The following is a 22,947-nucleotide window of genomic DNA, read 5'->3' as shown; positions in this document are numbered from 1 at the left end:
GTTGGTTTCAATGGGTGCTATTCTGATTGGCGGTTGGTGACTAGTGGAGTGCCCCAGGGATCGGTGCTGGGGTCTCAGCTATTTACCATTTATATAGATGATCTGGAGGAGGGGGCTGAGTGTAGGGTGATGAAATTTGCTGATGACACGAAGATGAGTGGAAAAGCAAATTGCATGGAGGGTGTGGAAAGTCTGCAGAGGGACCTGGATAGGCTAAGCGAGTGGGCGAGGACCTGGCAGATGGAGTATAATGTTAGCAAGTGTGAGGTTATCCACTTCGGCAGGAATAATAGTAGGAGAGATTACCATTTAAAGGGCAAAAAACTGCAGCATGCTACGGCGCAGAGGGACTTGGGGGTCCTTGTGCACGAGTCGCAAAAGCTCAGTCTGCAGGTGCAGCAGGTGATCAAGAAAGCGAATGGAATGCTGGCCTTTATAGCGAGGGGGATAGAATATAAAAGTAGGGAGGTCTTGCTGCAACTGTACAGGGTAGTGGTGAGGCCGCAGCTGGAGTACTGTGTGCAGTTTTGGTCACCACACTTGCGGAAGGATATATTGGCCTTGGAGGGAGTGCAGAGGAGGTTCACTAGGCTGATACCGGAGATGAGGGGGTTGGACTATGAAGAGAAACTAAATAGACTGGGTCTGTACTCGTTGGAGTTTAGAAGGATGAGGGGGGATCTTAGAGAGACGTATAAGATAATGAAGGGGACGGATAGGGTAGAGGTAGAGAGATTCTTCCCGCTTAGGAAGGATAACAGGACTAGAGGGCACAGCCTCATGATAAGGGGAGGGCAGTTTAGATCGGAGTTGAGGAGGAACTTCTTCACTCAAAGGGTGGTGAATCTCGAATTCTCTGCCCGAAGTGGTAGAGGCTACCTCGCTAAATATATTTAAGTCACGGGTAGATAGGTTTTTGATAGACAAGGGAATTAAGGGTTATGGGGAGAAAGCAGGAAAGTGGAACTGATCCACTTCAGATCAGCCACGATCTTATTGAATGGTGGGGCAGGCTCGAAGGGCTAGATGGCCTACTCCTGCTCCTATTTCTTATGTTCTTATTATGATGAGTTCAAAATGTATTTGGGTCAGTTTCTTAAAACAATACAATCTGGAAATAACCAGGGAACAGCTATTTTAGTCCTGGAAATGTGTGATGAGACACATTTAATTAATGGCCTCACAATAAAAGATCCTCTAGGGAGTGATCATAACATGCTGAATTTCACAGTCAATTTGAGTGTGAGGAATTGGGATCTGAAACTAGCATTGGAAATTTAAATAAAGACAATTACAAAGAAATATAACAAAGCTGGGTGAAGTGGACTGGGAAAATAGGTGAAAAGGTGAGATGGTACAGAAGCAATGGCAGACATTTAGAAGCTATTTTGTAACTCTAAACAAAAATATATCCCATTAGAAAAAAAATTCCATAAGAAGGGTGCACCATTCATGGCCAACTAGGGAAGCTAAGAATGTATCAAATTGCAAAATGATACCAATGCTGCAAAGATCAAAGGTAGGCCAGAAGATTGGGAATATTTTAGAAGCCAGCACTGGATGACTTAAAAAAGAGAAATTAGAGTATGAGTACAAGCTAGCAAGAAATACAAAAACATAAAAGCTTCCACAATTGCACGAAAAAGGAAAGGAGTAGCTAAAGTACTGGTCCATTAGAGAAATTAACATTGAGGAATAAGGAAATGACAGATTTTGAATGAATGAACAAATATTTTGCACATTTCTTTACAGTAAAAGGCAAGAATAGTAGACAATCAAGAAGCAAAAGAGAGATCTGAACTTAAACTATCATTTAAAAAAAGCACCAGGAAAACTCGTAAGGCTAAAGGTAGACAAATTCCTTGGACCTGACAGCCTTGCCCCCGAACCTTAAAAGAAATGGCTACAGAATTAGTTGTAACCTTCTTAAATTACTTAGATTCTGAAAAGGCCCCAGCAGATTGGAAAACCGCAAATGGAACATCTCCTTTGGATAACAGAAAGCAAGAAACCATTGGCCAGTTAGTCTAATACCTGTCATTGAGAAAATATGGAAATCTACACTTAAGGAAATTGGAATATTCTTTGATAAAGGGAACAGGTATATGTGGTGTATTTGGATTTCCAAAAGGCATTCAATAAGGTGCCACATAAATAGTTACTACACAAGGCAAGAGTTAATGGTGTTATATTAGCATGGATAGAGGATTGCCTGACCAAATGAAACAGGGTGAGGATAAATGGGTCATTTTCAGATTGGCAAACAGCAACAAGTGACGTACTACAGGGACCAATGTTGGGGCCTCAATTATTTATAATCTATATTAAGGATTTGGATGAACAGACCAAATGTATTGTAGCCAAACTTGTTTATGATACAAAGAAAGTGGGGAAAGCAAGTTATAAAGATACAAAGAGTCTGCTAAACGATACAAATAGAATAAGTGAATAGATAGAAATTTAGCAGATGGATTATAGCATGGCAAAATATGCGTTTGTCCACTTTGCATGGAAGAATATAAAAACATATCATTTGAATACTGAGACACTGCGGTACAGGGGTCTGGATGTCCTCGTACCTGAATTATAAAATACTATATGCAGGTGCAACAAGTAATTTGGAAGACAAAAAGAATGTTGGCCTTTATTGCAAAGCTGATGGAAGTTAAAAGTAACAAGTCTTGTTACAACTGTACCGTGTATTGTTTTGGTCACCAGAGGAACATACTTGCATTAGAAGCAGCTCAGAGAAAGTTCACTAGGTTGATTGCTGGGAAGAAGAGATTGCATTATGAGAAAAGGTTGAGTAGATGAGCTTCTACTCACTGAAGTTTAGAAGAGAGTGATATTACTGAAATCTTACTTACAACATTCTGGGGGGACTTGCCAGTCAAAATGTCGAGAAGTTGTTTCCTCTTGTGGGTAAATTGAGAACTAGTGGACAGTTTAAAAATGAGGAGTCTCCATTCAAAAGGGAGGTGAGGAGGAATTTCTTCTGAAAGGACTATTAATCTTTACAGTTCTCTTTCCCAGAAAGCAGTGGTGACTCATTGAATATATTCAAGGCAGAGTTAAACAGATTCCTGTCTTGCTGACAAGGAAGTTTAGGATTATAAGAGACAGGTGGGGAAGAGTTTAATCCACAATCTGATCAGTCACAATCTTACTGAATGATGGAACAGGTTCAAGAGGCTGAATCGCCTATTCCTCTCCTATTTCTTAGGGTCTTATGAACTGAAAAGTTATTGAAAAATAAACTTCAAATTTTAAAATGCAAGAAATGCATAGAATAGTTGTAAAATTAAGCAATGCATTAGGATGGTAGCATTATGGGGTTATAGCTACTGAAGATCTGGGTCGTTTTGTACCCTGTGTACATAGCGTCTGAACTGGAACTGGATGGTCTTTACTTTTGATGGTCTGATATTTACAAAATTTCACCAGGATTGTTTACTTATTTGTATATTAATCAGCACATGATCCAATAAAGAGAATGTTGCACTATTGTTCTAAAATTGCTCAGTCACCGTGTGCAAACGGCCTTCACTCTTGGGATATGGGCAGTACATGACTATGTTTATAGTCCATTTGTAAGAGTGCCTGTGCTCTTACTGTTTTTCAAGGCCAATCCTTTAAATTGCTAGTCTGCTTCTCTAGCAGGATAAGATGGTAACAGTTCAGAAAGCACTACAATATTATGAGGTGAGCACAAATGTGCTGCTATGGAGAGGCAAAAATGTTTCAAAAACAGTTGTATACCATATTTTGGCAGTGGATAGTAAAGAAACTTAACTCCAACTGTACCAACCAAAACACACAAACTGAAAGAAGTTCAATGAACCAGTAGAAGGGACCAGGTAATATACAGTATTATTTGACTAAGTAATCAACACCTTGGTATGGAGCAGTGTGCAGATCAATAGATTCTGTCCTTTGCAATCTTTGTTTTGCCCATCTTGAAAATCTCACTCCTCCAAATTCGCTTTTAGTTATCATACATTCACACAGTACAAATATTTCTGCTGCTTGATACACCCAACTTTTAAGGGCTCCTCACCTGCATGGACTAGATTTTCCTTTCGTCAATTGTTCTTTCTGACACAGGTTTCTTTAATATCACTCATTCCATTCTTACATAACAGAAGGCAATACTTGTTAATGGGGCAGGGGAAACCTCCACGGTAATTACAACCCTTTGCAAGAGTAGACAATGTCCATGACTCCTTCCAGAACATGGCTGAACATTATGTTGCTGGCTGGAATTGGTGTGTTTAAACCTTTCAGTAAGACAGTTCTCAGTTCCTTTCAGTCAGTTATTTGTGTCTCTGTAGAACTTAATAAGAACATAAGAACATAAGAAATAGGAGCAGGAGTAGGCCATCCAGCCCTTCGAGTCTGCCCCGCCATTCAATAAGATCATGGCTGATCTGTCGTGTCTCAGTTCCACATTCCCGCCCTCTCCCCATAACCCTTAATCCCCTCGCTTATCAAAAACCCATCAACCCACGTCTTAAAAATATTTAGCAAGGCACAATCAGCAAACACTTAACTCTGACAAAACTGAACTGTCTTCACAAGTTCATTCATTTTGTTAAGAAAGCCTATCTCAAGTTGCCATGTTGTTAATTATTACTGCAAGGTTAATGAATGATTGTTAGTTCATGATTTTGATGTCCTCTTCAGCCTTCTTCTAGATCCAGTCCCTCCCGAGACCACCCTAGCAAGCCCTGTGGAGAAGTAGCAACATGCCCAACACCAAACATTATACCTATCCTACCAACATCATCCTAGAAGTTTTAGACAAACAAAAGGATAGCTCACAGTGAGCCATAATGCATCAATTGATAAGAAGGGAAAACTAGTCTGCATAAGTAGAGAGGACTGAGAATCTGAGAATGAAAAGAGTGCATAAATTTGATTGGAGATAAATTCACTTTCTCCTTGATAGTAGAATTGACCTATTTTTCCCAAATTAAGCTGTGGGTGGTACCTCCAACAGGGTTCAAAAACTCTTAGTTTGCATGCATGCCTGCCTGCGTTTGTATGATCATTGTGACAAATATGGCGTTTAACAAGAGGTGAAGATTTACAGAGTTCTACCATTATTCCTGAAACATTCCTTTTATTTCAGTCACAAAAGACAACATTACTTAACAAAAGCTCATTTATGACAAGTGCCTGAATGACAACTCTGAAAACAATACAGCCATTTTTTTCAATTGTTTGCAAACTACTCTTGAACTATCTGAGTATACAGGACCTTCCATTGTCTGAAGGAAGTGCACCAATTAAATAAAACTGCTGAAAAACTATAACAGGAAAATCAATCCTTTTTTTCTTGGCATGAAGTACATGATAATTGAATTCCCTGTTCACCTGATGGAACTATCATCCTTTTGCAAAATATAATCTGAATTTAATGTGCCAGATGTCCACATTGTTCTCAATTCACTTCATTGGCCAATTTGATCTTATCCAATTTTCATTATATTACTTAATGTCTGGTCTCTGTCAGTCTTTCTTTATAACCCCATTCAACTGCTAGCCACTCCGTGTGTAATCCTTTATCAGTTCTAAATGTGACTTTCAGAGCCCCAAATCTGTATCTTGAAATGGGTTGGCATAACGCTGGAGTAGTTAGTGAATACATGAATGTTATCCATTTCATATGCATGGAAGCAAAGCAAAGCATTTAAAGTCAATTCCCACTCATCAACCAAATCAACAGACAGCCCATTCTGAGCTACCTATACAGGGGAACAAACAAATAGGGAACAGAAGGAAGACAAGTTCTCACTGTGACTCCCTGGGTTTCCTCTGGGTGCTCTGGTTTCCTCCCACAGTCCGAAAGACGTGCTGGTTAGGTGCACTGGCCACGCTAAATTCTTCCTCAGTATACCCAAACAGGTGCCAGAGTGCGCCCAAACAGGCACCAGAGTGTGGCAACTAGGGGGTTTTCATAGTGACTTCATTGCAGTGTTAATGTAAACCTACTTGTGACACTAGTAAATAAACTTAAAACCTCGTTCCCAGCTGGTCAGTCAAAATCTGGAAGAAGAACGTGGACTGTTTGATTGTAAATCCTATATATGACTGTAAACTGTAGGGATTGTACGGAGGAAAACAAAAGATCCAAACACTAGGAGTCAAGAGTGAGGAATTCTAAACCCCAGAAAAAAAATCATTGGTCTGCATCACCAGCTGGAAACGAGGTTCAAAGTTTATTTATTAGTGTCACAAGTAGGTTTACATTAACACTGCAGTGAAGTCACTGTGAAAATCCCCTAGCTGCCACACTCTGGTGCCTGTTTGGGCACACTCTGGCAACTGTTTGGGTATACTGAGGAAGAATTTAGCATGGCCAATGCACCTAACCAGCATGTCTTTCGGACTGTGGGAGGAAACCAGAGCACCCAGAGGAAACCCAGGGAGTCACAGTGAGAACTTGCAGAGTCTGCACAGACAATGACCATGCCAGGAATTGAACCTGGGTCCCTGGTGCTGTGAGGCAGCAATACTAACCACTGAGCCACCAAGGTGAAATTAGAATATGAAATGCAAAGTTCAATTCAACAAAACAGTGCATTTTGGTAGGAATAACAGCAAAATGGACTATAGTTTAAATGGTAAAAAATTGCAGCATGCTGCTGTGCAGAGGGACCTAGGTGCCGTTGTGCAAGAATCAGGTGCAGCAGGCAATTAAGAAATAGAATTTTGTCCTTTATTGTTAGAGGGATGGAGTTTAAAAACAGCAAGGTTATGTTGCAGCTGTATAAGATGCTGGTGAGGCCACACCTAGAGTACTGTGTACAGTTTTGGTCTCCTTACTCGAGAAAAGATATACTGGAACTGGAGGGGGTGCAGAGGAGATTCACTAGGTTGATTCCAGAGTTGAGAGGGTTGGCTTATAGGGAGAGACTGACTAGATTGGGGTTATATTCTTTGGAATTTGGAAGAATGAGGGGAGATCTTATAGAAACATATAAAATTATGAAGGGAATAGATAAGATAGAAGCAAGGAAGTTGTTTCCACTGGCGGGTGAAACTAGAACTAGGAGGCATAGTCTCAAAATAAAGGGCAGCAGATTTAGAACTGAGTTGAGGAAGAACTTCTTCACACAAAGGGTTGTGAACCTGTGGAATTCCCTGCCCAGTGAAGTAGTTAAGGCTACCTCTGAATGTTTTTAAGGCAAGGACAGAAAAATTTTTGAACAGTAAAGGAAGTAAGGGTTATGGTGAGTGGGCGGGTAAGTGGAGCTGAATCCACAAAACGATCAGCCATGATCTTATCGAATGGCAGAGCAGGCTCTAAGGGCCAGATGGCTTACTCCTACTGCTAACGTTACAAATCAGCTAAGCAAGACAGTAAAAGGACTTAAGATCCAGGAGACCTTCAAAATTAAGTTAACAGATTCAAATAAAAGTCAAGACAATACAAAAAACCCTGAAATTAGAACTTAAATTGGGAGAAATCATGGTGCATCATTGCCAAAGAAGGCAAGTCAATATGCTAACATGAATCATAGAAACCCTACAGTGCAGAAAGAGGCCACTGGCCCATTGAGTCTGCACCGACCACAATCCCACCCAGGCTGTACCCCCCCCCCCCCGTATTTACTCACTAATCCCTCTAACCTTTGCAACTTAAGATAACAAGTGGCAATTTTAGTACGGCCAATCAACCTAACCCGCACATCGATGGACTACAGGAGGAAATCGGAGCACCCAGAAGAAACCCAGGCAGACATGAGGAGAATGTGCAAACTCCACACAAAACAGTGACCCAAGCCAGGAATCGAACCCAGGTCTATGGAGCTGTGAAGCAGCAGTGCTAACCACTGTGCTACCGTGCCGCCCTTCCCCTCTCTCAGGGTGCTGCTGCTAAGAAAATAGGAGTGATGGTCAAAATTCTGAAGCCTGGAGTTGATGTTCGGATCAGAAGGTTCCCTCATACCAGAGAGAGAAAGAAGCTTGGAAACTGATAGGTACTGCTATCTAGGGATCTAGGTGTATGTGTACATAGATCCCTGAAAGTTGGGAATCAAGTAGATAAGGTAGTTAGGAAGGCATGTGGTGTCTTGGCGTATATTGGTAGGGGGATTGAATTTAGGAGCTGCAACGTCATGTTGCAATTGTACAAAACTCTGGTGCGTCCGCACTTGGAGTATTGTGTGCAGCTCTGGTCCCCACATTATAGGAAGGATAGAACATAGAACATTACAGCGCAGAACAGGCCCTTCGGCCCACGATGTTGCGCCGACCAGTTAAAAAACAATGACCCTCTAACCTAAACCAATCCCTTTTCGTCCATAAACCTATCCACGGATCTCTTAAATGCCCCCAAACTAGGCGCATTTACAACTGCAGCAGGCAGGGCATTCCAATCCCTCACCACCCTCTGGGTAAAGAACCTACCCCTGACATCCGTCCTATAACTACCCCCCTTAATTTAAAGCCATGCCCCCTCGTGCTAGCTTTCTCCATCCGAGGAAAAAGGCTATCACTATCCACCCTATCTAAACCTCTAATCATCTTATATGTTTCAATAAGATCCCCTCTTAGCCGCCTTCTTTCTAGCGAAAACAACCCCAAATCCCTCAGTCTCTCCTCATAGGACCTCCCCTCCATACCAGGCAACATCCTGGTAAACCTGCTCTGCACCCTCTCCAAAGCCTCCACGTCCTTCCTGTAATGTGGGGACCAGAACTGCACACAGTACTCCAAGTGCGGCCGCACCAGAGTTGTGTACAGTTGCAACATGACGCTGCGACTCCTAAATTCAATCCCCCTACCAATAAACGCCAAGACACCGTATGCCTTCTTAACTACCTTATCTACTTGATTCCCAACTTTCAGGGATCTATGTACACATACACCTAGATCCCTCTGTTCATCCACACTATTCAAAGTCCTCCCGTTAGCCCTATACTCAACACATCTGTTGTTCCTACCAAAGTGAATTACCTCACACTTCTCCACATTAAACTCCATCCGCCACCTCTCGGCCCAGCTCTGCAACCTGTCTAAGTCTCCCTGTAAACTATGACACCCTTCCTCACAATCTACCACACCTCCGACTTTGGTGTCATCAGCAAATTTACTAATCCACCCAACTATACCCTCATCCAGATCATTAATAAAAATTACAAACAGCAGTGGCCCCAAAACAGATCCCTGAGGCACACCACTCGTAACTGAACTCCATGACGAATATTTACCATCAACCGCCACCCTCTGTCTCCTATCTGCTAGCCAATTCCTGATCCAATTTCCTAGACTACCCTCAATCCCATACATCTGCATCTTCTGCAGAAGCCTACCATGGTGAACCTTATCAAATGCCTTACTAAAATCCATATATACGTCAACTGCCTTACCCCCATCCACCTCTTTGGTCACTTTCTCAAAAAACTCAATAAGGTTAGTAAGGCACGATCTACCCGCTACAAAACCATGCTGACTATTTCCAATCAATTCATTACTCTCCAAATAACTATAAATCCTATCCCTAATAATTTTTTCTAAAACCTTGCCCACAACAGAAGTAAGACTCACCGGTCTATAATTCCCGGGGAAGTCTCTGTTCCCCTTCTTAAACAATGGGACAACGTTCGCTATCCTCCAATCTTCCGGTACTATACCAGAGACCAACGACGACCTGAAGATCAGAGCCAGAGGCTCTGCAATCGCCTCTCTTGCCTCCCAGAGAATCCTAGGGTAAATCCCATCCGGACCAGGGGACTTATCTATTTTCAAACCCTCAAGAATATCCAGCACATCCCCCTTATCAACTGCAATACTGTCTATTTTACACCCCTGCAACCCAGTGTCCTCCTCAGCTATATTCATGTCCCCCTGCGTGAACACCGAATAGAAATATTGGTTCAATGCCTCTCCAATCTCTTCCGGTTCCACACACAACTTCCCTCTGCTGTCTGTAACTGGCCCTAATCTTGCCCTAACCAACCTTCTGTTCTTGACATACCTATAGAACGCCTTAGGATTCTCCTTAATCCTATCAGCCAAAGTCTTCTCATGTCCTCTTTTAGCCCTTCTTAACTCCCTCTTCAACTCCCTCCTAGCCAATCTAAAGCTTTCTAGTGCACTACCTGAGCCCTCAAGTCTCATCCGAACATAAGCCTCCTTTTTCTTTTTAACCAACGAAACAACTTTTTTAGTGCACCACGGTTCCCTAGCTCTACCAATTCCTCCTTGCCTGACAGGGACATACCTATCAAGGACTCGCAGTAGCTGCTCCTTGAAAAAACTCCACATTTCGGACGTTCCCAGTCCCTGTAATCTCCTAGTCCAACCTATGCTTCCTAATTCTCTCCTAATAGCCTCATAATTACCCTTCCCCCAGCTAAAACTACTGACCTGAGGCTCATGCCTATCCCTTTCCATCACTAAGGTGAACGTAACCGAATTGTGGTCACTATCACCAAAATGCACACCAACTTCCAAGTCTAGCACCTGGTCTGGCTCATTTCCCAGCACCAAATCCAATATAGCCTCACCTCTAGTTGGCCTATCTACATACTGAGTCAAAAAACCTTCCTGCACGCTTTGTACAAAAACTGACCCCTCTAACGAGCTAGAGCTATAGCAATTCCAATCAATATTAGTAAAGTTAAAGTCCCCCATAACAATTACCCTATTACTTTCACTCCTAACCAGGATCGTCTCCGCAATCCTTTCCTCAACCTCTCTAGAACTTTTTGGAGGTCTATAAAAGACTCCCAACAGGGTGACCTCTCCTCTCCTATTTCTAATCTCCGCCCATACTACCTCAACAGACAAGTCCTCATCAAACTTCCTCTCTGACACTGTGATACAGTCCTTGACTAATAATGCTACCCCTCCCCCCCTTCCACCTCCTTCTCTACTCCGACTAAAGCATTTGAACCCCGGAACCTGCAACAACCATTCCTGACCCTGCTCTATCCATGTCTCTGAAATGGCCACAACATCAAAGTCCCAGGTACTGATCCACACTGCAAGTTCATCCACTTTATTGCGAATACTCCTCGCATTAAAGTATACGCATTTCAAACCCTGCTCCACCCCACCCCCACGATGCCATGCATTGCATTCCCCATCTATGCCCCCCTCACTTTCACCCCCTCTACTCAGGATCCCACCCCCACTCTGAATCAGTTTAAACCTCCCTGCATAGCCTTTGCAAATTTACCCCCCAGGATATTGGTTCCCCTCTGATTCAGGTGTAGACCATCACTCTTATAGAGGTCCCACCTTCCCCAGAATGAGCCCCAATTGCTCAAGTACCTGAACCCCTCCCTCCTGCACCATCCCCTCAGCCACGAGTTCAAACTTTCCCTCTCTCTATTCCTCTCTAAACTATCCCGTGGCACAGGCAAGAGTCCGGAGATAACCACTCTTTCTGACTTGGCCTTTAGTTTCCGCCCCAACTCCATAAATCTCTGCTTAATATCCCCTTCCCTTAACCTCCCTATGTCATGCGTCCCCACATGAACTATAACTTGGGGTTGATCTCCCTCTCCCCTAAGAATCCTGAATACCCTTTCCGATACATCCCGGACCCCAGCCCCTGGTAGGCAACACACCAGCCCTGAGTCCCTACCATTACTTCCGACTCTCCTATCCGTCCCCTTAACTGTGGAGTCCCCAATCATGAGGCCCAATCTTTTACATCCCCTAACCACCTGAGCTTTCACAATAGGCTCACCCCCAGAGACCTGCTCCCTTTGGCTATCCCCAGTTGATTCCTCCTCAAGTGTAGCCTCCAGGACCGAAAACCTATTTTGGAGGGGAACAGCCCCAGGGGATTGTCCCCCCAATGCAGAGGCATTGGAGAGGGTGCAGAGGAGGTTTACCAGGGTGTTGCCTGGTATGGAAGGGAGGTCCTATGAGGAGAGGCTGAGGGATTTGGGGTTGTTTTCGTTAGAAAGAAGGCGGCTAAGAGGGGACCTTATTGAAACATATAAGATGATTAGAGGTTTAGATAGGGTGGACAGTGATAGCCTTTTTCCTCGGATGGAGAAAGCTAGCACGAGGGGGCATAGCTTTAAATTAAGGGGTGGTAGATATAGGACGGATGTCAGAGGTAGGTTCTTTACCCAGAGGGTGGTGAGGGTTTGGAATGCCCTGCCTGCTGCAGTTGTAGATGCGCCTAGTTTGGGGGCGTTTAAGAGATCCGTGGATAGGTTTATGGATGGAAAGGGATTGGTTTAGGTCAGAGGGTCATTGCTTTTTTAATTGGTCGGCGCAACATCGTGGGCCGAAGGGCCTGTTCTGCGCTGTAATGTTCTATCTAAGAAATTATGTTTCAGATTCAGCAGCTTTGATGCAGAAAGTAGTCAACATAAACAAGAGAGAGTTCACAAACTCTGAGGTGACGGGGGGGAGATATGGAGATTGGGAGATTGTGGCGGGGGAGAAAGGGGTGGGGTAGAGAAGAGATTGTCTGGAGAAATAGTCCTTACTGGAAGTGATGGAAGAAGCACAGTATAAGGAATTGAGAGAGTATGTAGAAAGCTATTGACAGAAAAGCATATTAGGGAAAATGGATGTCAGAAGATAGATGGTCTAGAATGGCAAAATAAATTGGAAGTGTTGTCTATAAAGCTCTTAGGATCAGAGTAAAGCAGGAAGATTATAGCTGCCATGCAATAAAAGAAAAATTCAGGTAAGAGAGCTGAGAACAATTGGCAGGAAACTTTAAACATTAAATTGTTTGGAGTTTTATTAAAATGGCAGAATGGTTCAGAAGTGAGCTGGCAAGGTGGATACAAAACTGGCTCGGTCAAAGAAGACAGAGGGTAGCAGTGGAAGAGTGTGTTTCTGAATGGAGGGCAAGTGGCATTCCTCAGAAATCAGGGCTGGGATCTTTGCTGTTTGTAATAAATATATAAATGATTTGAAAGAAAACGTAACTGGTTTGATTAGTAAGTTTGTGGACAACACAAAGGTTGGTGGATTTGCGGATGCAGCGATGAGGACCATCAGAGGATAAAGCAAGATATAGATCAGTTGGAGGCATGGGCGGAGAGATAGTAGATGGAGTTTAATCCGGACAAATGTGAGGTAATGCATTTTGGAAGGTCTAATATAGATAGGAAATATACAGTAAATGGCAGAACCCTTAAGGGTATTGACAGGCAAAGGAATCTGGTGTACACAGGTCAACGAAAGTGGCAATGCAGGTGGAGAAGGCAGTCAAGAAGGCATAAGGCATGCTTGCGTTCATCGGCTGGGGCACAGTTTAAAAATGGGCAAGTCACGTTGCAGCTTTTAGAACCTTAGTTAGGCTGCACTTGAAATATAGTGTTCAGTTCTGGTCGCCATATTACCAGAAGGATGTGGAGGCTTTGGCGAGGGTACAGTAAAGATTTACCAGGATGTTGCCTGATATGAGGGCATTAGCTATGAGGTTGGAGAAACTTGGTTTGTTCTCACTGGAATGATGGAGGTTGAGGGGCAAATTGATAGAAATCTACAAGATTGAGAGGCGTGGATAGTCAGAAACGTTTTCCCGGGATGGAAGAGTCAATTGCTAGCGGGCATAGGTTTAAGGCGTGAGGGGCTAGATTTAAAGATGTACGAGGCAGATTTTTTTTTACAGAGAGAGTAGTAGATGCCTGGAACTCGTTGCTGGGGAACGTAGTGTAAGCAGGTACTGTAGTGACTTTTAAGGGACATCTTGACAAATACATGAATAGGATGGGAATAAAGGGGTATGGTCCCCGGAAGGGTAGGCGATTTAGTTAAGGCGGGCAGCATGGTCAGTGCAAACTCCGAGGGCTGAAGAGCCTGTTCCTGTGCTATAATTTTCTTTGTTCTAACATTTGGTGTAGATTCAAAGAATCTCCTAGGTGCAGGAGGAGGCCATTTGGCCCATTGAGTGTACAATCAACAATCCACCCAAGGTCTATTCCCATATTGTGGGATTGTGGTTGGTGCAGACTCGATGGGCCGAATGGCCTCTTTCTGCACTGTAGGGTTCTATGATTCTATAACGCCACATATTTACCCTATTAATTCCCCTGACACTAAGGGGCAATTTAGCATGGTCAATCAACCTCACCCACACATCTTTGGACTGTGGGAGGAAACAGGACCACCCGCAGGAAACATACACAGACATGAGGAGAATGTACAAATTCCATACAGACAATGAGCCAAGCCGGGAATCGAACCCAGGTCCTTGGCGCTGTGAAACAACAGTGCTAACTTTGCCTCCGTGCCGCCTGTTTGAATTGGGGCTGCATTTAGCTTATCAAGGCATCCATTAAGTTTGCAATGACTCAGAATTCAACAACACCAGTTTCAATTTCCATCACAGATTATATCTGGACAGTGAATAATCAACTGCAAGTTTTTGTTAATCTTTGTTTCAATTAACTGATGTATTATTACAAAACCAAGTATTTTATCATATCAACTAAAAGGGTAGCATAAATTGTGTCTCCTTGTTGTACTGTCATTGAAATGGTATCCATAATATGCACGTTAACGCACAGTTAACCATGTTCTTAGCATCAAAAGTTTACTTATTTTCATTCAGTTGTCTGGAATGTTAGCGTTTCAAGTTTGGAAAAAGGCCATTCAACCACAGGTTCATGCAGGTACATACACTCTGTACAAACCTGCTCCCACTCCAACAAACCCTATCTGCACATCCAGCAATTTATTTCGTACAAGACATTTATGAAAATGACAAACAGCAAGGGTCCCAGGGATCTGTTTTAGGATCCTTGCTGAATGTCATTTTCATAAATGACCTGGATGAGGAAGTGGAGGGATGGGTTAGTAAGTTTGCCAATGACACGAAGTTGATGGTGTTGCGGATAGTCTGGAGGGATGTCAGGAATTGCAGCGAGACATAGATAGGATGCAAGACTGGGCAGAGAAGTGGCAGATGGTCTTCAACGCGGATAACGTGGTCCATTTTGGCACGTCCAAAGGGATGAAGGAATACAATATCAAGGGTAGGGACTCTTAGCAGTGTTCAGGAGCAAAAGGACCTTGGGGTCCGGGTCCATAGAACTCTTACATCGGCCTCGCTGGTGGAGAATGTGGTCAAGAAGGCGTATGGTGTGCTAGCCTTCATTAATCGAGAGATTGAGTTTAGGAGTCAGGAGTTAATGCTGCAACTTTATAAGACCCTTGTCAGACCCCACCTGGTGTACTGTGCGCAGTTCTGGTCGCCTCACTACAAGAAGGAAATGGAAGCTTTTGAGACGGTGCAGAGGACATTTACAAGGATGTTCCCTGGATTGGGAGGCATGCCTTATGAAGATAGGTTGAGGGAGTTTGGTCTCTTCTCCCCGGAGAGACGAAGATTGAGAGGTGACCTGATAGAGGTTTATAAAATGTTGAGAGGTATAGATAGGGTGGATTCTAGGAGGCTATTTCCCAGGGTAGAAATGGTTGCTACGAGAGGACACAGGTTTAAGGTGCTGGGGAGCAGGTACAGAGGAGACGTCGGGTAAGTTTTTCACTCAGAGGATGGTGAGTGAGTGGAATCGGCTGCCATCAGTGGTGGTAGAGGCAAACTCGCTGGGGTCTTCTAAGTGACTTCTGGATGAGTACATGGGATTTAATGGGATTGAGAGTTATAGATAGGCCTGGTAGGTATGGATATGATCGGCGCAACTTGTGGGCCAAAGGGCCTGTTTGTGCTGTAGCATTCTAAGTTATTTGTGTAGCTTTCCCTTACAAAAATCTACACTATTTAACTCAACAACTTATTGCGGTAGCAAGTTACATACTTTCATGGCTCTCTCAGTAAAAGAGTTTCTACTGAATTCTTTTTTGTATTTATTAGTACCCATTACGTATTTATAGCCTATTGTTTGAACTCCCAGTAAGTGGAAACATCTCTGCCCCTTTGCTCTTCCATACACTTTCATCATCTTAGAGATCTTTTAGGTCACTCCTAAGCCTGCTCTTTCCAAGAGGGAAAAGTTACATTTTGTTCAGCCTTTTCTGAAAATGTGCATCTTCCCAGTTCTGTTATCCCTTTCAAAATCTTTGGGGTACTTTCTCCAGTACCTCCAAATCTTATTATTGGAGTCTCTAAAATTAGTCACTGCACATCTGTGCTGAGGTTGGGGGTGTTGAGAGGAATGGCACAAAAACATCCATACATTAATCATTATTCAGCACTTTTATTTTAAAGTGCTGACATGTGAATGCCAGGTGAGCATGCTTGGGTTCATCTGTGACACTCTCCACAGCTGAATGGTCTATCACATTCAGTGTCTTGGCTCACAGCTAGAAAATGACCAATTGGGCAAAACACCAGCAGACAAACTGCAAACCCTAAGAGCAAAAAGGAATCCAAGTTTCACCTCTATTCCCTCTGCCCAAAAACATAACATTTATCCAAGTGGTACCTGAGCCACTCAGGCAGCAAGGTTCCAGTGCTTGAATTCTAATTTGTAGCTCATTAGATAATTTTTCCTCCGAGCAATAAGGATGTCACAATTGGTCTCGGTGTCTCTGATTACTGATGGAAAAGGTTCCTGCCTCTTACCTCTAGCTAGTGGCCTCTGCCATAAGTGCACACACTATACACCTTGCATAGAATCAAAGAAAATTTACCACCCAGAAAGAGGCCATATTCACCTCAATTTCTATTGCTGGCAGCCATGCCTTCAGCCATCTTGGCCTTAAAATGTTGACTTTCCTTCCAAAATTCTGCTTTGCTCTTCTCCTTTAAGACATCCTTTCAAATCTATCTCTTTAGCAAAGCTTTTCCTCATCCATTCTAGTATCTCCTACTTTGTTTTACGTAAATTTTTGTCTGATTATGCTCCTGCGAAGTGACTTGGAATATTTTATGTCAACGTCTCTATAGAAGTGAAAATTACTGTTGCAGTGCAGGTGGAAATGTGAACAAGATCTGACTCAGCTATCACTCTACTTTCTCAGTTTAATCTGCCATCAAGATTTACATGTTTGAGAAGTTTGCTCAATGGTCCTCACGGAATCATCAAGGGACAAACATTTTCAAGACGGAAAGTGGGGGGAAAATCTAAAGAAAAACATTTAAAGGCAGTTCTTTGATTACTCAGGTTTTCAGGCTTTAGTGAATGGGGAGCTTATTGTAGTATGATATTTACAAGTTTATTCAATATGTCTGTGTGTATATTTAAGATGGCCCAAGAGAACCGTGTCCTATTCAAAAGGACTTGAGGAAGAAAATGGCACTACATACTATATTATATTAATTTCCCAGTAGGAGTATAAAATTAAATCAGTCTTTGAGTTGTTTGTTTCCAAATGAATTTCAATTCAAAATTGACAATTCCAACTTGCTTCCCTAAGTAGGTTGAAGAGCACAAGTGCACAACTGTCAGCAGTCTCTGTCGCTGTAAATAATATCATCACCAAGAACAATTTGGCAGGTTCTAAGCTTTTATATCAACCAGTCATGTTTTAGCAGTAAATAGTAAGTAGAATAGTGTATAAATTAGTGTGATGGGCAAACACGCTACTGATGCAAACTAATGTGGTTAAGTGTGACGTGATGCACTTTGCAAGATACAAATTGGGAGATGGTATGATTGCAAATGGCACAATTTTGAGATCTGTGGGAGCATATTCACAAATATTTGAAGGTGGCAGCACAAGTCAATAATGCATTTTAAGAAAGTATATCAGGTACCTGACTTTGTAAACATGAGCACTAAAAACAAAATCAAGAAAATTATGCTAAACCTCTACAAATCATTAGTTAGGCCTCAGCTGGAGTATTATGTATAATTTGGGTGACCATAATTGAGAAAGGTTTAAGAGAGGACACAGAGTGACACCAAGGATCAGGAGCTTCAGTTATGTGGTGGGACTGGAGAAACTGGGATTGCTCTCCTTAGAATAGAGGCAGACAGTCAAAATTAGAAGATATTTTGATAGAACAATTGGGGAGAAACTACTTTCCTTGAGAAGTGAGTTCACAACCAGAGTTCATAATTAAAATAATGGCAAAAGAGTTAAAGAGGAAATCAACCATAGAAAACCACAGAATCTCCACAGTGCAGAAGGAGGCCCTTCGGGCCATCAAGTTTGCACCAATCACAATCCCACCCAGATTCTACTCCTGCACCTCCACACACTTAACTTGCTAATCTCCCTGACACTAGGGTCAATTTAGCGTGGCCAATCAACATAACCTGCACATCTTTGGAGTGTGGGAGGAAACCCATGCAGACATGGGGAAAAATGCAAACTCCACACAAACAGTGACCCGAGGCTGAAATTGAATCTGGGTCCCTGGCACTGTGAGCAGCAATGCTAATCACTGTACCGCCCCACTGAACACAGATCCTTGGTGCTGTGAGGCAACAGTGCTAACCACTGTGCCACCCCACTGAACCCAGGTCCCTGGCGCTGTGAGGCGGCAGTGCTAACCACTGTTCCACCGTGTCGCCCCTCAGGAATCCCCTCATAATATCAGGAGCATTTTATTCACAGAGAATTACAATCAAGAACACATTATGCAAAAGCATGAACAAATCCATACATAATTTAAAAGATCATGAATTTGAAGAGGACCAATTTGCAGTGTTTTGGGGGAAATAATGGATCTAAATTGAGCAGCTCTTTCAAAGAGGCATACCAGGTGACATAGTTTCTATTTATGCTTCATGTTTCTATTTTATGATTCAAATGCTCTCACACAGACCCATAGAGGACAACAGTTCCCCATGTAAGATGGTGCAAAACGTAGTTATTGCATCTAGAAGTCTTACGTTAGAAGTATGAAATGATGATATTTCATCGTGTCTGCCACTCAAATAAAACAAACTCTTTCCACTATAGTTTCATCAAAGGTTTCTGACAAAACATACCTGTGATCCAAACATTGCAGAGACTCAACTAGAAAGAAGTCTCACAACACCAGGTTAAAGTCCAATAGGTTTATTTGGAAGCACGAGCTTTTGGAGTGCTGCTCTTTCATCAGGTCCCTCACCTGATGAAGGAGCAGCACTCCGAAAGCTTGTGACACCAAATAAACCTGTTGGACTTTAACCTAATGTTGAGAGATTTCTTACTGTACCCACCCCAGTTCAACGCCGGCATCTCCACATCTTAACTAGAAAGGGTGTACAATCTTCAGGATTTAATTTTACATTAAAGTGTCTTAATTTTTCAGGAAAAAACTTAATGAAAGTATCAGAAGATAACACCTTGATATGGAATCAGGGATTGGCAAGTCCATGATATCAAAAGAGATAATGTAAATGCATATGGAAAATGTAAATGCATATTTTAAGGACACTCAACATGTTGATGTAAGCCGCAACTACACTTCAAAGTCTGCAGTTACTTCTAATTGTGGATTTATTCACACACCACAAAAGGTCAATCACTCTGCGTAGCTTCCTGCTGTAAACCGCACAGAAGGTGTAAATCAAGGATTTGCCGAACAAAACCCATTAGTTCTGAAGTGTCATTAACACTTAAGAGTAACTAAGTAACCAGAGCTACTCAAGAACAACTGTCTTTTAGGTTACAGAGGAGATTAAGGAGAATTAGATTTTTCTATTCTGCTTATTATTAACATTGTGAAAGCGACATGTTGTTCCATCAATGGCAGTGAGGGCTTAATCTAGGTCAGAAGTGCAGTGAAGCTCTGAATCTGTGGATCTTCAGTTGAGACACAAACCCAGACAATATTTGAAAGAGGGTAGGTTCATATCCCAGAGAAATGAGATTATATAGGTCAAAAAAAAAGAACCTTCTAACAAAAATAAATATGTGTACATTTTAAATTAATCAATCCTGGTCTATGCAGTACAAGTTGATCTGTGTTGCGTGTACTACAAATTGCCTTAGCAACCTCGAGCTATGAAACATTTTTTTAAAAAACAGGTTGCTGTACTCAAAGTGACAACCAGTGACCTCTGCTAGAGCACGTATGTAACAGGATCAAGCTGCTCAGAAATGTCTCTAGCTACTTCCATCTTGATTTGTACTGGGGCAAGCTATGCATAGGCTGCCACTGTCATTCATGAACTGTGACTCCACTCCATCCACCTTTAGAAAAGTAGTTAAACTAAAACTTTAATATGAAAGTGCTTATATTTTAAGTCTGAAATCATATTTTAAAGTGCAGAACTTTGGTTGTTGAGGGAGATGGCTGCCAAAGCCAGCAATTCTAACTGTTGCTCCATCCCACATCCAAAAATAGAAATGAACTCCCAGGAGTGCACTTCGCTTACGTTCGCTAGTGCAATATAAATTCTTGCAGCAGCAACATGGCTAACATAAACCATATTTTGATGGTAGGGCACAATGCTATTTGCACTGCTTCTAAAATGTCAAACAAACTTGGTGGTATCCATTATTGTACTTTACCTTAATAAATGTCACCTGATCAATGGTATTGTGGCAATTGCTTGTGTTAAAGGCTAGGTCATATAAACTCAACCAAACTGTGGACATACAGAACTAGACGTACACAAGAAGAAGTGATGAAGTATCACAAAGGTAGTACAAATACATGGTGGAAACTGTGCATCTTTCAGTAGCTTCCTATAACAACATGAGGGTGCTATCCCCAGTACGAGTACCTGTATTGAATAAACGGCTACTTGAGGTAGGTTCTTTACTCAGAGGGTAGTAATGGCATGGAATGCCCTGCCTGCAGCAGTTGTGGACTCGCCAACTTTAAGGGTGTTCAAATGGTCAGTGGATAGGCATATGGATAACATTGGAATAGTTTAGGTTAGAGGATCATTAGATTAGTTCCACTGGTCGGCGCAACATTGAGGGCCGAAGGGCCTGTACTGCGCTGTAATGTTCTATGTTCTATATGTTCTATGATTCACCTACATCTGACACTGCATTGAGTAACTTTAGGCACTCCACAACATAGTTGTTCATAAATGTTAAAGATCTGTTTTATGGCGAAATAGCAGAAGATATCCTTATATTGTTATGAGCTGGATTTTTCCTTGTCACAACTGCATTGCATAAAAATATGCCCCTCAACATTAGAAAGCAATTTAAAAGGTACTGACAATACCACAACTAATACATTTTGGCCCTCTTCATTTTTGACTTTGGGATTGGCGAAGAGGAGTAACTTGTTGATTATAGAACTCCATTTTACTACAACCTTCATGGTATTCTTGGTAGTTGATTAGGAAAAGAACCAAAGGTGAAACATATGCAAAAAGTGATTATGATCTGGAATGCACTGCCTGAAAGAGTGATGGAAGCAGATTTAAAAGGGAATTGTATAAGTACTTGAAGTGGAAAATGTTTAGGTCCACAGGGAAAGGACAGGGCAGTGGGACTAAGTGGATTATTCTTGCAGAAAGCTGCACAACTTGACAACCCAATGGCTTCCTTCTGCCTTCAAACTAAATGATTTGATACCAAGCAATGTGTTACAATCCCAGTTGATGTTATGACTGGATAGAAGATTCCAGAATGGAATCCTGGTTCAAAAGACCATAACTTTTACATTTTGTTACATAAAATGTGCAGCAAGAGTGTCACAGGACTGGTCATTAGTTTTAACAAGAAAAAAAATTTATTAAACATGAACCAATTGAATTATGATATAATATTGCTTTAATTTCCCCTTATCTTAACAAATACACACATTTTCAGATTAACATGGATTACAAGGTACATCTAAAGCTACAATGATCTCAGAAGCACAAAACACCTTTAAACACAAAAGATGGTCAAAAACGGGCACCATGATGACACAGTGATTAACACTGCTCCCTCACCGCGCCAGGTATCTGGGTTCAATTTCTGGCTTGGGTCACTTCTATGTGGAATTTTCACATTCACCCCGTGTCTGCGTGGGTTTCCTCTGGCTGCTCCGGTTTCCTCCCACACTCCAAGGATGCACGGGTTAGGTGGATTGGCCATGCTAAATTGCCACTTAGTGTTAGAGGGACTAACTGGGGTAAATGCATGGGGTTGGGGGATAGGGCCCGAATGTATTGTGGTCAGTGCAGACTCCATAGGCCAAAGGGCCTCCTTCTGCACTGTAGGATTATATGATTTTATGAAAAACACGTTTCTCTGAATGTCAAGTGAATGCCTCTGGGTTTCTTCTCAGAATCACCCTGGATATCTGTCATGTAAGACAGCAATAGTCAGGATGTGGGGCAGAAGATAAATCAGGACATAGAAAAGGCATATAAAAATGGCAATATTACAATAATCATAAGGGACTTCGACATGTAGATGGACTGGGAAAATCAGGTAGATAGCGTATCCCAAGAAAAGAAATTTGTGGAATGTCTAAGATTTTTTTTTGGAGCAGTTTGTGACAGAACCTACTAGGGAACAGGCAATCCTGGATTTGGTGATTTGTAATGAGGCAGGCTTGATTGGGGAACTTAAAGTGAAGGAACCCTTAGGGAATAGTGACCATAATATGATAGAATTTATGCTGCAGTTTGAGAGGGAGAAGCTGGAATCAGATGTGACAGTATTACAATTAAATAAAGGTAACTACAAAGACATCAGGGAGGAGCTGGCCTGAGTTAATTGGAACGGGAGCCTAGCAGGAAAGACTGTGGAACAGCAATGGCAGGAGTTTTTGGGGGTTATTTGGGAGGCACAACAGAAATTCATCCCAAGGAGGAGGAAACATGCTAAGGGGAGGACGAGGCATCCATGGCTGACAAGGGAAGTCAAGGATCGATAATAGCAAAAGAAAAGGCATACAAAGTGGTGAGGATTACTGGGAAGCCAGAGGACTGGGAAACCTTTAAAAGCAAGCAGAGGACAACTAAAAAAGCAACAAGGAGGAAGAAGGTAAAATGAGTGCAAGCTAGCTAGTAATTGAAAAGAAGATAAGAGTTTTTTTTCAATATATAAAAGATAACAGAGAGGCAAAAAAAGCCGTTGGACCACTGGAAAATAAGGCTGGATAAGTAATAATAGGAAATAAAGCAATGGCAGAGGAACTGAATAGTTACTTTGCAT

The 22,947-nt window shown here is 42.2% G+C and overlaps 1 protein-coding gene across 7 annotated transcripts in view; it reads right to left on the bottom strand.

Annotated features, from left to right (window-relative positions):
* kmt2ca (lysine (K)-specific methyltransferase 2Ca) overlaps positions 1 to 22,947 on the bottom strand; it is a 491,907-nt gene that overhangs the window by 237,882 nt on the left and 231,078 nt on the right. The gene's annotated exons all lie outside the window — the stretch shown is intronic.

This window comes from Carcharhinus amblyrhynchos, chromosome 2 (genome assembly GCF_965287045.1).
Source record: "Carcharhinus amblyrhynchos chromosome 2, sCarAmb.v2.hapA, whole genome shotgun sequence".
Classification (NCBI taxonomy): domain Eukaryota; kingdom Metazoa; phylum Chordata; class Chondrichthyes; order Carcharhiniformes; family Carcharhinidae; genus Carcharhinus; species Carcharhinus amblyrhynchos.
This window is presented reverse-complemented; position numbering and strand designations above follow the sequence as displayed.